The sequence below is a fragment of the Bos taurus genome, chromosome 21 (genome assembly GCF_002263795.3).
Source record: "Bos taurus isolate L1 Dominette 01449 registration number 42190680 breed Hereford chromosome 21, ARS-UCD2.0, whole genome shotgun sequence".
NCBI lineage: Eukaryota > Metazoa > Chordata > Mammalia > Artiodactyla > Bovidae > Bos > Bos taurus.
The window spans coordinates 2,033,281-2,047,758 of NC_037348.1; the positions used below are offsets into that span (position 1 = coordinate 2,033,281).

The 14,478-nt window shown below is 47.5% G+C and overlaps 1 long non-coding RNA gene and 2 other non-coding genes across 7 annotated transcripts in view; all 3 read left to right on the forward strand.

The window, feature by feature from the left end:
* LOC100848941 (uncharacterized) overlaps nucleotides 1-14,478 on the forward strand; it is a 132,902-nt gene that overhangs the window by 27,857 nt on the left and 90,567 nt on the right. For all 5 annotated transcript variants that reach the window (XR_009492073.1, XR_009492074.1, XR_009492075.1 and 2 more), the window contains 2 exons: nucleotides 9,121-9,260; nucleotides 11,893-12,034. This is a non-coding gene — a long non-coding RNA (uncharacterized lncRNA). The remainder of the gene's footprint in view (nucleotides 1-9,120; nucleotides 9,261-11,892; nucleotides 12,035-14,478) is intronic.
* LOC112443260 (small nucleolar RNA SNORD116) lies at nucleotides 9,471-9,563 on the forward strand. The gene has a single exon (XR_003031605.1). It is a non-coding gene; the product is annotated as a small nucleolar RNA SNORD116 (small nucleolar RNA).
* LOC112443276 (small nucleolar RNA SNORD116) lies at nucleotides 12,241-12,333 on the forward strand. Its single transcript, XR_003031620.1, has one exon. It is a non-coding gene; the product is annotated as a small nucleolar RNA SNORD116 (small nucleolar RNA).

Here is a 14,478-nt window from a genome sequence, read left to right on the forward strand (position 1 = left end):
ATGCCATCCCATCCTCTGTCGTCCCCTTCTTCTCCTACCTTCAATCTTTCCCAGCTTCAGGGTCTTTTCAAAGGAGTCAGTGCTTCACTTCAGGTGGCCAAAGTATTGGAGTTTCAGCTTCAGCATCAGTCCTTGCAATGAATATTCAGGCCTGATTTCCTTTAGGATGGACTGGTTTGATCTCCTTACTGTCCAAGGGACTCTCAAGGGTCTTCTCCAACAGCACAGTTTAAAAGCATCAATTCTTTGGGGCTCAGCTTTCTTTATAGTCCAACTCTCACATCCATACATGACTATTGGGAAAAACATAGCTTTGACTAGATGGACCTTTGTTGGCAAAGTAATGTCTCTTGTTTTTTATAAGCTGTCTAAGTTGGTCATAAATTTTCTTCCAAGAAGCAAGTGTCTTTTAATTTGATGGCTGCAGTCACCATCTGCAGTTATTTTGGGCCCCTCCCAAGAAAAGTCTGTCACCATTTCCCCATCTATTTCCCATGAAGTGATGGGACCAGATGCCATGATATTAATTTTCTGAATGTTGAGTTTGAAGCCAACTTTTTCACTCTCTTCTTTCACTTTGATCAAGAGGCTCTTTAGGTTTTCTTAGCTTTCTGCCATCAGGGTGGTATTATTTGCATATTTGAGATTATTGATATTTCTCCTGGCAATCTTGATTCCAGCTTGTGCTTCACCCAGTCCAGCATTTCTCATGATGTACTCTGCATGTAAGTTAAATAAGTAGGGTGACAACATGCAGCTTTGACATACTCCTTTTCTGATTTGGAACTAGTCTGTTCCATGCCGAGTTCTAACAGTTGCTTCTTGACCTACATACAGATTTCTCAGGAAGCAGGTCAGGTGGTCTGGTATTCTCATCTCTTGAAGAATTTTCCAGAGTTTGTTGGGATCCACACAGTAAAACACTTTGGCATAGTCAATAAAGCAGAAGTAGATGTTTTTTGGGAACTGTTTTGCTTTTTTGATGATCCAACGAATGTTGCCAATTTGATCTCTAGTTCCTATGCCTTTTCTAAATGCAGCTTAAGTTCACACTTCTCATACTGTTGAAGCCTGGCTTGGAGAATTTTGAGCATTACTTTGCTAGCGTGTGAGATGAGTGCAATTGTGTGGTAGTTTGAGCATTCTTTGACATTGCCTTTCTTTGGGATTGGAATGAAAACTGACCTTTTCCAGTCCTGTGGCCGCTGCTAAGCTGTCCAGATTTGCTGACATATTGAGTGCAGCACTTTCACAGCATCATTTTTCAGGATTTGAAATAGCTCAACTGGAATTCCATCACCTCCACTAGCTTTGTTCATAGTGATGCTTCCTAAGGCCCCCCTTGACTTTGAATTCCAGGATGTCTGGCTCTAGGTGAGTGATCACACCATTGTAATTATCCAGGTCATGAAGATCTCTTTTATATAGTTCTTCTGTGTATTCTTGTCACCTCTTCTTAATATCTTCTGCTTCTGTTAAGTCTATACCATTTTTGTTCTTTATTGTGTTCATCTTTGCAAGAAATGTTCCCTTGGTATCTCTAATTTTCTTGAACAGGTCTCTAGTCTTTCACATTCTATTGTTTTACTCTATTTCCCTCTATTTCTTTGCACTGATCACTGAGGAAGGCTTTCTTATCTCTCCTTGCTATTCTTCGGAAATCTGCATCTAAATGAGTATATCTTTACTTTTCTCCTTTGCCTTTCACTTCTGTTCTTTCCACAGCTATTTGTAAGACCTTCTCAGACAACCATTTTGCCTTTTTGCATTTCTTTTTCTTGGGGATGGTCTTGATCACTGCCTCCTATACAATGAAATGAACCTCTGTCCATAGTTCTTCAGGCACTCTGTCTATCAGATTTAATCCCTTGAATCTATTTGTTACTTCTACTGTATAATTGTAAGGGATTTGATTTAGGTCATACCTGAGTGGTCTAGTTGTTTTCCGTACTTTATTCAATTTAAGTCTGAATTTGGCAATAAGGAGTTCATGATCTGAGCCACAATCAGCTCCCACTCTTGATTTTGCTGACTATATAGAGATTCTCCATCTTTGGCTGCAAAAAATATAATCAAATTTCAGTATTGACCATCTGGTGATGGCCATGTGAAGACAGACAGAATGGAGAATAAATACATAGTTCATTAACATAGCTTAAGAAAAATGTTTCCACGAGTAATGCCCTTTAGTTAGCTCAAAGTTTGAGGAAAGTTAAGTTCATGTGGAACCAGTTATTGTCATGGCAACATAGAATTTCAAAAGAAACCTTTTAATTTTGTGTAGAGAAGGGAAAAAAATATGACATCTGTAGTTTGTTTCCTCCTGGTACTTAGTAGAGAGATAAAAAGTGTCTGACACTTGCAGCCTATTTCCTCCATTTGGGGACCCCTAGCCTTCCTGTCTTTTCTTGCTTAGGGAAAGGGGCATTGTTTTCATTACATAACTGCTTCCAAGCTGATAAGAAGCGTCATCCCTAAATTGGAGAGTCAACATATTCTGCTAACCCTCATATTGAGGGTTTGTGATCCAGGGGCCCCAAGTAGTAGTTGCAGGAAGCTGCTGCAGTTGCAGGAGTTTGAGCAACCGTTTGTAACTTAAAAGCCTTCATGCAGCTAGAAACAAATCCCATTACACAGTTACAGATGCAGGGAGCAAACAGCAAAAACAGAACAATCAGCAAAGTTAAAAGTCACATTATGTCCGTAGATGAGGTACAAAGTGTTGCACTAGTCCATCTTATGATTGTTTGATGTCATCAGATTAAGAACAGGCATCACATATGGTTGTTGTTGTCGAAGGTATTCACAGGTGGAGATGCCTACCATGGGAAGCCTTCCACTGATGAAGAGGGGAGCACTCTGAAGACCCAGCAGCTAGACCTATTGTGGAATGCAACGTAGAGTGAGCCCAGGAAAGGAAGGCATTATCTTGAGGACCAAATGGCAGACTCAGGACTTTCGGAGTCAGCATAAGCAGGCACACATAGATTATCAGGCCCATCCGAAGAGTACTAAGAAAGAGCATAGAAAGTAAAGGCATAAAATGACATCACTTAGTTCTGGTATGGGTGCCACCTCTTAACTCTAGTTTGGCGCATCCACAAATCAATTCTAGGCACTTTGACAGCTGTGAGAGAAGAAAGAATAACCTGGTAAAGGCCTTCCCGGAGGGGCTTGAGGGATCCGCGCCCTACCCCAACCCCCGCCCTGATCCCAAAGTCTTTATCAGGACCTTGGTTCCTGGCTGGAACAATGGTGTGCTTGACGCAGAGGCTGGGTCAGGAGTCACCTCCCAATATTTTTTAAACGTCTGTTGAAAAGCTGAAAGCTGAGTTACCTAGTTGGTCAATTCCAAGGCTTTAGGAAAACTCTAGTGTAAACCCTTAAGAATTTTCCATTTAGCAATTTTAGGAATTATTAATTGTCCATCCTTGGACTGTAACCATGCTTTATCAGTAATCTTTACTTCTCTTTTTTATATACTTCTCTTTTTTATATCTTTCTAATTCTTTCTCAGAATATTGTGGTTTTGCCTATTGAACAAATGTTGAATGTGTCCAGATCAAAGGCATCTGCAGGGGTTTCATAAAGTGCCACCTTTATGGCTTGACAGTCAACCAGCTGATTACCCTCACAGGAGATCATATACTAGATCCTGTTCAGTAGACCAGGCCTAGGCCCATTCAGCCCAGTGAGCTCTTGGCTTGAAAAGGTGTGTTTCATCCCAGTTTCATCTGCAAGTGGGCTAGTTGGGGCTGTGCTGATGCGGAAGCTGAAGCGTGGAATATTCTGTGGTTTCTGATTGGAGACTCAGGTCAGATATGAGGCCCTCACTGTTGAGGTCCTTTGGTTTAGTAATATTCCTGAGTGCCTGTGGGCTGCAGCAGTAGCGGGACCTAGTGGAACAGTGGCAGTGGCGAAAAGCAATAGGCCTCCTTTCTGCCCTTGGCAGTTGCTGTATTGCAACTCCTGTCACAGTACATGAGTCCTGAAGGCCACCGTGGACTGTGCAGTGGCCCTAGGCATGTATTTCTCCTGCAGGATGGCCAGAGGCCTAGAGCAGAATGGTTGTGCAGGTGAGGAATGGTGCAGTATGATTGCATGGGACAATCTGTCCCCTGAGGCTGCAGGCACTGTCATTGTGGTTCTTACGATATGTACTGTGGTCCTTTTGTAGCTGCCGTCAGCTGGGTACAGAGGAGAGGGCATTACTGCTGTTTGGTGGGCTCAGTCACAGGTAACACTTGAGGCCTTGGTGGCGCAATGCAAGAAGGACTCTTCAAGCATATCTTTGATACCTTGAAGAGTTGAACCAAATGAGGCCAAGGAGCCAGCCCTGTGGGTGGTAATGCAGTGTGTGCCCATGCCGCTTGGCCCCCATTTGGCTGCTAGAGCTGGAATTTGCAAGATGTATGAGTTCCTAAATGATGGGGCCAGCCAGACAGCACACGTGGCATCCAGGTGTTCACCACACTCGTAGTGAAGTATTGACCTTGGAGGCCCGTGGTTGTGGTAGAAATTTGGAATCGGTTGGCATAACAAGGCTTCCTCAGTGTAGTAGCCAGTGGCTCCCATCACACTAGAGCACAGGATCTGGAACATTCAAGGTTATCCCCTGGCTTTTATAAATTCTGCCTGGTGATCTGTGAGCACTCAGTGGTTTTACCATGGCAGAAAAGAGGTGCACAGCCGAATAGAGTGATGTTGCCATAAATAAAGCCTGCCTTCTTCCTGTGGGTCTTCCTGGGTGCTGATTGGCCCTGTGTGAGCAGAGCCGTTGAGGCTTCAGATGTGCGTGAGTCGCCCTTTGGGGCAGGAGGAGTTCAATTTCGACCAAGCCCTGCATTTTGCGAGCTTTTCCCATAGGGTGTGGTAGGCAACCAGAGCCCTGCAGGTAGTGGATCTGAGGATAATCTGGCCCGGAAATGGGTCCCGTTTCTGTGAGAGCAACTACTGGATCCTGGTACCTGAAGAAGACCAGGTCCCATCTTGCACTTTTCGGTGGAGGCCCAGACAATGATTGGACTGACTGTGCATGAAGAGATGTGTGCCCTGATTTTGTTCTTCAGTGGTGCGATGGGCCATATCTGCCCCAGGGCCAACTTCACCATCAGTTCAGTTCAGTCGCTCAGTTGAGTTCGACTCTTTTCGACCCCATGAATTGCAGCATGCCAGGCCTCCCTGTCCATCATAAACTCTTGGAATAACACAAACTCATATTCATCGAGTTGGTGATGCCATCCAGCCATCTCATCCTCTGTCGTCCCCTTCTCCTCCTGCAACCAATCCCTCCCAGCATCAGGGTCTTTACAATCAGTCAATTCTTTGCATGAGGTGGCCATACTATTGGAGTTTCAGCTTCAATATCAGTCCTTCCAATGAACACCCAGGACTGATTTCCTTTAATGGTCTGATTGGATCACCTTGCAGTCCAAGGGACTCTCAAGAGTCTTCTCCAACACCATAGTTCAAAAGCATCAATTCTTCAGTGCTCAGCTTTCTTCACAGTCCAACTCTCACATCCGTACATGACCACTGGAAAAACCATAGCCTTGACTAGATGGACCCTTGTTGGCAAAGTAATGTCTCTGCTTTTGAATATGCTGTCAAGGTTGGCCATAACTTTCCTTCCAAGGAGTAAGCGTCTTTTAATTTCATGGCTGCAGTCACCATCTGCAGTGATTTGGGAGCTCAAAAAAATAAAGTCTGACACTGTTTCCACTGTTTCCCCATCTATTTCCCATGAAGTGATGGGACCAGATTCCATGATCTTAGTTTTCTGAAGGTTGACCTTTAAGCCATCTTTTTCACTCTCCTCTTTCACTTTCATCAAGAATCTTTTTAGTTTTTCTTCACTTTCTGCCATAACAGTGGTGTCATCTGCATATCTGAGGTTATTGATATTTCTCCCAACAGTCTTGATTCCAGCTTGTGCTTCATCCAGCCAGTGTTTCTCATGATGTACTCTGCATATAAGTTAAATAAGCAGGGTGACAATATACAGCCTTAAGGTATTCCTGTTCTATTTGGAACCAGTCTGTTGTTCCATGTCCAGTTCTAACTGTTGCTTCCTGACCTGCATACAGGGTTCTCAAGAGGCAGGTCAGGTAGTCTGGTATTCCCATCTCTTTCAGAATTTTCCCACAGTTTATTGTGATCCACGCAGTCAAACGCTTTGGCATAGTCAGTAAAGCAGAAATAGATGTTTTTCTGGAACTCTCTTACTTTTTCCATGATCCAATGACTGTTGGCAATTTGATCTCTGGTTCCTCTGCCTTTTCTAAAACCAGCTTGAACACCTGGAAGTTCATGGTTCACGTATTGCTAAAGCCTGGCTTGGAGAATTTTAAGCATTACTTTACTCGCGTATGAGATGAGTTCAATTGTGTGGTAGTTTGAGCCTTCTTTGATATTGCCTTTCTTTGGGATTGGAATGAAAACTGACCTTTTCCAGTCCTGTGGTCACTGCTGAATTGTCCAGATTTGCTGGCATATTGAGTGTAGCACTTTCACAGCATCATCTTTCAGGATTTGAAATAGCTCAGCTGGACTTCCATCACCTCCACTAGCTTTGTTTATAGTGATGCTTCCTAAGGCCCACTTGACTTCACATTCCATGATGTCTGGCTCTAGGTGAGTGATCATACCATCGTGATTATCTGGGTCATGAAGATCTTTTTTGTACAGTTCTTCTATGTATTCTTGCCACCTCTTCATAATATCTTCTGCTTCTGTTAACTCCATACCATTTCTGTCCTTTATCAAGCCCATCTTTGCATGAAATTGTTCCCTTGGTATCTCTAATTTTCTTGAAGAGATCTCTAATCTTTCCCATTCTAGTGGTTTCCTCTATTTCTTTGCATTGTTCAGCGAGGAAGGCTTTCTTATCTCTCCTTGCTATTCTTTGGAACTCTGCATTCAAATGGGAATATCTTTCCTTTTCTCCTTTGCTTTTCACTTCTCTTCTTTTCACAGCTATTTGTAAGGCCTCCTCAGACAGCCATTTTGCTTTTTTGCATTTATTTTCCATGGGGATCATCCTGATCCCTGTCTCCTGTACAATGTCATGAACCTCCTTGACTTCCTACTTTTGCATTCCAGTCTCCTAAAATGAAAAGGACATCTTTTTGGGTGTTAGTTCTAAAAGGTCTTGTAGGTCTTCATAGAACTGTTCAACTTTAGCTTCTTCATTGTTACTGGTCAGGGCATAGGCTTGGATTACTGTGATATTGAATGGTTTGCCTTGGAAATGAAAAGAGATCGTTCTGTTGTTTTTGAGATTGTATCCAAGTACTGCATTTTGGACTCTCTTGTTGACCATGATGGCTACTCCATTTCTTCTAAGGGATTCCTGCCCACAGTAGTAGATATAATGGTCATCTGAGTTAAATTCACTCATTCCAGTCCATTTTAGTTTGCTGATTCCTAGAATGTCGATGTTCACTCTTAACATCTCCTGTTTGAAGACTTCCAATTTGCCTTGATTCATGGACCTATCATTCCAGGTTCCTATGCAATATTGCTCTTTACAGATTGTACCTTGCTTCTGTCACCAGTCACATCCACAACTGGGTATTGTTTTTGCTTTGGTTCCATCCCTTCATTCTTTCTGGAGTTATTTCTCCACTGATCTCCAGTAGCATATTGGGCACCTACCAACCTGGGGAGTTCCTCTTTCAGTATCCTGTCTTTTCGCCTTTTCATACTGTTCACGGGGTTCTCAAGGCAAGAATACTGAAGTGGTTTGCCATTCCCTTCTCCAGTGGACCACATTCTGTCAGACCTCTCCACCATGACCCATCCATCTTGGGTGGCCCCACACAGCATGGCTTAGTTTCATTGAGTTAGACAAAGCTGTGGTCTGTGTGATCAGATTGGCTAGTTTTCTGTGATTAAGGTTTCAGCGTGTCTGCCCTCTGATGCCCTCTCACAATACCTACCATCTTACTTGGCTTTCTTTTACCTTGGACGTGGGTTATCTCTTCATGGCTGCTCCTTACCTTGGATGAGGTTGCCCCTCCTGACCTTGAATGTGGAGTAGCTCCTGTCCGCCCTCCTGCCCATGCAGCCGCTGCTCCTCGGATGTGTGGTAGCTCCTCCCGGCCGCCACCCCTGACCTCAGACATGGGGTAGCTCCTCTAGGCCGCTCCTGCACCATCACAGCCTGGTGCTCTCAGTCGCCGCCCCTGACCTGGGGCATGGGGTAGGTCCTCTCGGCCACACTTCTGCACAGTCCATCACAGCCACCATTCTTCTGTTGGTTAAAGGAAGCCGCCGTGCTTCTGTTCCACTCCCATAATGCAAGAAGTTTAAACAGTCACTTTGGACGTGGGGTATCTCTTCACGGCTGCTCCAGCACAGTGTAGCTGCTGCTCCTTACCTTGGACTAGGGGTGTCTCCTCAAGGCCGCCCCCCTGACTTTGAATGTGGAGTAGCTCCTCTCAGCCCTCGGCCACTGCTCCTTGGTGGTTATCTGGGAAAGATTCCTTGTTCAGGGAAGATATGAGACTTGTGACAAGGACCTCTGAGCTGTAGTAGTAGCTGGCATAGTCTCAGGGTACGTGGAATTCACACAGATGCTCAGCAAGGCGAACTTGGGTGGTCAGGTCCCTGCGCTTTGGTCAAAGGGCATGGAGATTGGGAGCCCAGAACTTCTGTCAACAGCCCTTCGGTGAAATTTTGCATGGGGCTGGAGGAAGGTGCCAGGCGTCATCCCCCATTTTGTGGGAGGGTGGGAGGTCAGGGCTTCGTGGAGATGGCAGGCATGTTCAGACACCAAGGTCTTTGCACTTGGGCTCTGAGACACGGAAATACCTGGAATGAGTTCCCCTGGCACACCTATAATGCTGAGAGCACATCTTTGTTGGTACACCAGAACAAGGCACTCAGCAGCACATCAAATGGCCTGCACCCTTGCACACTCAGGCAGACAGACACCCACAGGCACTTGAACCTAAAAACTGCACTCTTTTGATAGATATATATCCAGTCGTCCGTACGATCGATACAGTTGGGTTGCAGATACAGGCCTTCCCTCAGGGAACCATGGGCATTGATACTGCTTAGCGAGAAGCTGGGTACACATCTGAAGCCTGCCTGTGCTTTCTGTCCCCTTGTCAGGTGAAGTTCCCAAGTACGAGTGTCCGTCACACAAGAAACAGAGCCCCACTCGTGAGGTGGTGACTCGAGGTGCTAAGGAGTCCGGTGAGAAGTGTGGCGGGCCCAGGTTGCTGCCACTGCTTTTTGGATCACTGAGCACGGTACGCCTTCCCCTGCCCCAAGACGTGTCATGAATTTCAGCTTTCCTGGGACTGCCTGAGTGGCTGTACATATGGAGGGACCGTTCCTCTTGCTGAGAAGCCTGAGGACTCTGAGTTCCCCTGGCTGCTGGAGGACTTCCAGGTCACTGGCTCTTCCTGGGAGCGGCCCTGCCTCCCCTGCAGAGGTGGGCAGTAAGCCAGCACGTGCTCGGATCGATGATGACACCCTCACATGCATTCCTTGGAAAATCTGAACAAAATGAGTGAGAACTCACTACCGTCTCCTCATCGAAACTGAGGTCCAGCACGTTGCCTCCCTTGGGGTTAAGGGCGGGACTGGTTAGCAGTGAAGGCATCTCTGACTGTGTCACACACACGCATGGAGGAGCCAGGTCACCACCATTTGCGAGGCTCCCGTCTGAGGGTGGGCTGTGTACAGATGTTGGAGTGGTTCTTGTAATGCGAGGTCTATGGTGAAGGGCACTGAGGAGCATAGAGGCATCTGGCTTGTCCAGTGGTGGCAGGAGTCGCAGTAGATCCTGGTCTCGGACAATTGAGCTTTTGGCTTGAAAATGTTCATTTCTTCCTGGTTACTGCTGCAAGTGTGCTTGTTGGGTCAGTGACGATGTGGAATCTGAAACAAGGATGCTTCTGTGGCTTCTGATTGGCGCCCCAGGTCAGATCTGAGGCACTTGCTGTTGGGGCCCTTTGAGTTGGTGAGATTCCTGTGTGCCCTCTGTCCTGCAGCAGTTGCAGGTTCCTATGGGAACGGTGGCAGTTGTGCAAGGCAATAGGCCTTGTTTCTGCCCTTGGAAGTTCCTGAATTGCAACTGGTGTCACAGTGTTTGAGTCTTGGAGGCCGCCGTGGACTGTGAAGTGATCCCAGGCCTGCATTTCTCCTGCAGGTTGGCCAGAGGCCTAGAGCAGAATGGTTGTGCAGGTGAGGAAAAGTGCAGTATGATTTCCTGGGACAATATGTCTGCTGAGGCTGCAGGCACTGTTGTTTTTTCAGTGATACATACTGTGGTCCTTTTGGAGCTGTCTTTGGCTGGTACAAAGGAGAGGGCGTTGCTGGTGCTTGGGATGCTCGGTGATAGGTGACCTCTGTGGCCTTGGTGACCAGCTGCCAGTAGAAGGACTCTCCAAACGTATCTTTGGTGCCTTGAAGCGTTGCAGTAACAGAAGCCAAGGAGCCAGCCCTGTGGGTGGTAATGCAGTGTGTGCACATGCCCCTTGGCTGCCATTTGGGCCCTGACCCTGGAATTAACAAGGTGTGTGAGTTCTTAAAGGTTGGGGTCAAGCAGACAGCCCTGATGACACCCAGGTATTCTCCACCCTGGCAATGAAGCATCAACCTTGGAGGTCCATGGTTGTGGTAGAGATTGGTCATTGGTTGGCATACCAGCGCTGCCTCAGTGTAGGAGCCAGCAGCTCCCCTGGCACTATGGCAGAAACCTGGCACATCCAAGGCCTTCCCCTGGCAGGTCTTCTGAAGTCTTCCTGGAAGCCACCTTGGTGATCTATGAGCCCTCGGTCATGTTGCATAGCTGAGACATGGCAGAAAGGCGTGATGTTGCCCTAGTCAAAGCCCACCTTCTTCCTGTGGGTCTTGTTGGGTGCTCATTGTCCCTGTGTGTGCTGAGGCCCTGGAGGCTTCTGATATGGGTGAGTCATCTTTTGGGTCAGGAGGAGTTCAATTTGGACCAAGCCCTGCATTTTGGAAGCTTTCTCTAGGGTGCGGTCAGTACCCAGGGCCCTGCACGCTGTGGATCTGAGGATAATCTGGCCAGGAAAGGGGTCCCATTTCTGTGGGAGTGACCCTTGAATCCTGGTACCTGAGGAAGACCAGAGCCCATCTTGCACTTTCCAGCAGAGGCCGGACAGTGATTGAACTGACTGTGCAGGAAGAGATGCATGCCCTAAATTATTTTGTTCTTCAAGGGTGTGGTGGGCCATATCTGCCCTAGCAAGTTCACCATACTATGTGGTTTTATGGGAAAGTTTCCTTATTAGGGTAGGAGGTAGGACTTGTGACAAGGACCCCTGAGCTGTAGTAGTAGCTGGGGTAGTCTCAGGGTGCGTGGCATTCACACAGTTGCTTGGCAAGGCGACCTTGGGTGGTTAGGTCGCTGTGCTTTCGCCAGAATGCCTGGGGCATGGAGATTCGGAGCCCAGAACCTATGTATATAGCTCCTCAGTGAAATTTTGCATGGGGCTTGAGGAGGGTGCCAAGCGTCATCCCCCATTTTGTGGGTGGGAGGTCAGGGCTTCATTGAGACGGGACGTGTGTTCAGACCTTTGCATGCAGGCTCTGAGACCTGGAGACACCCAGAAGGAGTTTCCGAGGTAGTCCTAAAGTGCCGAGAGTGCATCCTTTTTGGTATGCCAGAACACAGGCACTCAGGTCCACATCAAATTCCACGCCCCCCTGATCGGTTGGACATACACCCACAGGCACTAGAACCTAATAACTGAACTCTTTTGACAGATAGGTATCCAGTTGTCTATACAGGATCAACACACTTGGCTTGGAGATACAGGCCTTCCCCCATGAAGCATGAGCATTGATCTCGCTCAGTGAGAGACCGCGTACACATCTGAAGCCTGCCTGTCCTTTCTGTCTCCTTGTCAGGTGAAGTTGCCAGGCATGACTGTCCGTCACCCAGGAGACGAAGCCCCGCCAATGAGGCGGTGAATCGAGGTGCAGGGGAGTCTGACGAGAAATGTGGTGGGCCCAGGTTGCTGCCAGTTCTTTTGGAATCACCAAGCACATGGTACGCCTTCCCCTGCCTCAAGACATGTCATGGATTTCAGGTTTCCTGGGACTGCCTGAGTGACTGTACATATGGAGGGACAGTTCTTGCTGAGAAGCCTGGGGGATCTGAGTCCCCTGGCTGCTGGAGGACTCCCAGGTCACTGGCTCCTCCTGGGAGCGGCCCTGCCTGCCCTGCAGAGGTAGGCAGCAAGCCAGCACGTGCTCGGATCGATGATGACACCCTCACATGCATTCCTTGGAAAATCTGAACAAAATGAGTGAGAACTCACTACTGTCTCCTCATCGAAACTGAGGTCCAGCACGTTGCCTCCCTTGGGGTTAAGGGTGGGACTGGTTAGCAGTGAGGGCATCTCTGACTGTGTCACACACACGCATGGAGAAGCCAGGTCACCACCATTTGCGAGGCCCCCATCTGAGGGTGGGTCGTGTACAGATGTTGGAGTGGCTGTTGGAATGCGAGGTCCGTGGTGCAGGGCACTGAGGAGCATAGAGGAATCCAGCTTGTCCAGTGGTGGCAGGAGTCACAGTAGATCCTGGCTGAGCTCTTGAGCTCTTGACTCAGAAATGTGTGTTTCCTCCCAGTTCATGCAGCAAGTGCACTAACTGGGGCTCTGGTGATGTCAATTCTGAAGCAAGGAAGTTTCTGTGGTTTGTGATTGGAGCCCCAGGTCAGATCTGAGGCCCTTGCCATTGTGGCCCTTTGGGTTGCTGAGATTCCCGAGTGCCGTGTGGGCTGCAGAGGCTGCAGAGACGTAGGGAAAGGTGGCACTTGTGAAAGTTAATAGGCCCCATTTCTGCCCTTAGCAGTGCCTGAATTGCAACTCCTGTCACATGCTTGAGTCTTGGAGATCACCATGGACTATGCTGTGGTCTTAGGCCTGCATTTCTCTTGCAGGTTGGCCAGAGGCCCAGAGAAGAATGTTTGTGCAGGTGAGGAAAAGTGCAGTGTGATTCCCTAGGATATGTCCGCTGAGGCTTGCAGGCACTGTTGTTCTGTTTTCAGTGATACAGTGTGGTCCTTTTGGAGCTGATCGTGGCTGGGTACAGAGGACAGGGCATTGCTGGTGCTTGGGAGCGTCGATGATAGTGACCTTTGTGGCCTTGGTGGCCTGATGCCAGAAAAAGGTCTTTCAAACTGTATCTTTGGTACCTTGAAGAGTTGCAATAACTAAGCCTAGGAGCCAGCACTCTGGGTGGTAATAAGGTATGTGCACATGCCCATTGGCGCCACCCCCCCCCTTTAGCCCTTGGGACTGGAATTTGCAAGGTGTGTGAGTTCATGAAGAATGGGGCCAACAAGACGGCCCGGATCCCACCCAGGTGTTCACGACCCTGGCAGTGACATATCACCCTTGGAAGACCATGGTTGTGGTAGAGATCCGGCATTGGTTGGCATACCAAGCTGCTTCAGTGTAGTAGCCATTGGCTCCCCTGATATGATGGTGGGAAACCTGGCAAATCCAAGATCTTCCCCTGCCTGTTTTTCTGGAGTCTTCCTGGAAGCAGCCTTAGTGATCTGTGAGCGCTTGGTGGTCTTGGGTAGTGGAGATGAGCTGCCAGGCGGAATGGCATGGTGTTACCATACTCAAAGCCACCTTCTTCCTATGGGTCTTGCTGAGTGCTGATTGTCCCTGTGTGAGTAAAGCCCCTGGAGGCTTCTGATGTGGGTGAGTCACCCTTGGGGGCAGGAGGAGTTCAATTTGGACCAAGTCTTGCTTTGTGGAGGTGATGGAATTCCAGTTGAGTTATTTCAAATCCTGAAAGGTGATGCTGTGAAAGTGCTTCACTCAATATGCCAGCAAATTTGGAAAACTGAGCAGTGGCCACAGGACTGGAAAAGGTCAGTTTTCATTCCAGTCCCAAAGAAAGGCAATGCCAAAGAATGCTCAGACTACCGCACAGTTGCACTCATCTCACACACTAGTAAAGTAATGCTCAAAATTCTCCAAGCCAGGCTTCAGCAATACGTGAACCGTGAACTTCCAGATGTTCAAGCTGGTTTTAGAAAAGGCAGAGGAACCAGAGATCATATTGGCAACATCTGCTGGATCATGGAAAAAGCAAGAGAGTTCCAGAAAAACATCTGTTTCTGCTTTATTGACTATGCCAAAGAGTTTGACTGTGTGGATCACAATAAACTATGGGAAAATTCTGAAAGAGATGGGAATACCAGACCACCTGACCTGCCTCTTGAGAAATCTGTATGCAGGTCAGGAAGCAACAGTTCGAACTGGGCATGGAGCAACAGACTGGTTCCAAATAAGAAAGGAGTACATCAGGGCTGTATATTGTCACCCACTTATTTAACTTATCAAGAGTACATCATGAGAAACACTGGGCTGGAGGAAACACAAGCTGGAATCAAGATTGCCGGGAGAAATATCAATAACCTCAGATATGCAGATGACACCACCCTTATGGCAGAAAGTGAAAAAGAACTAA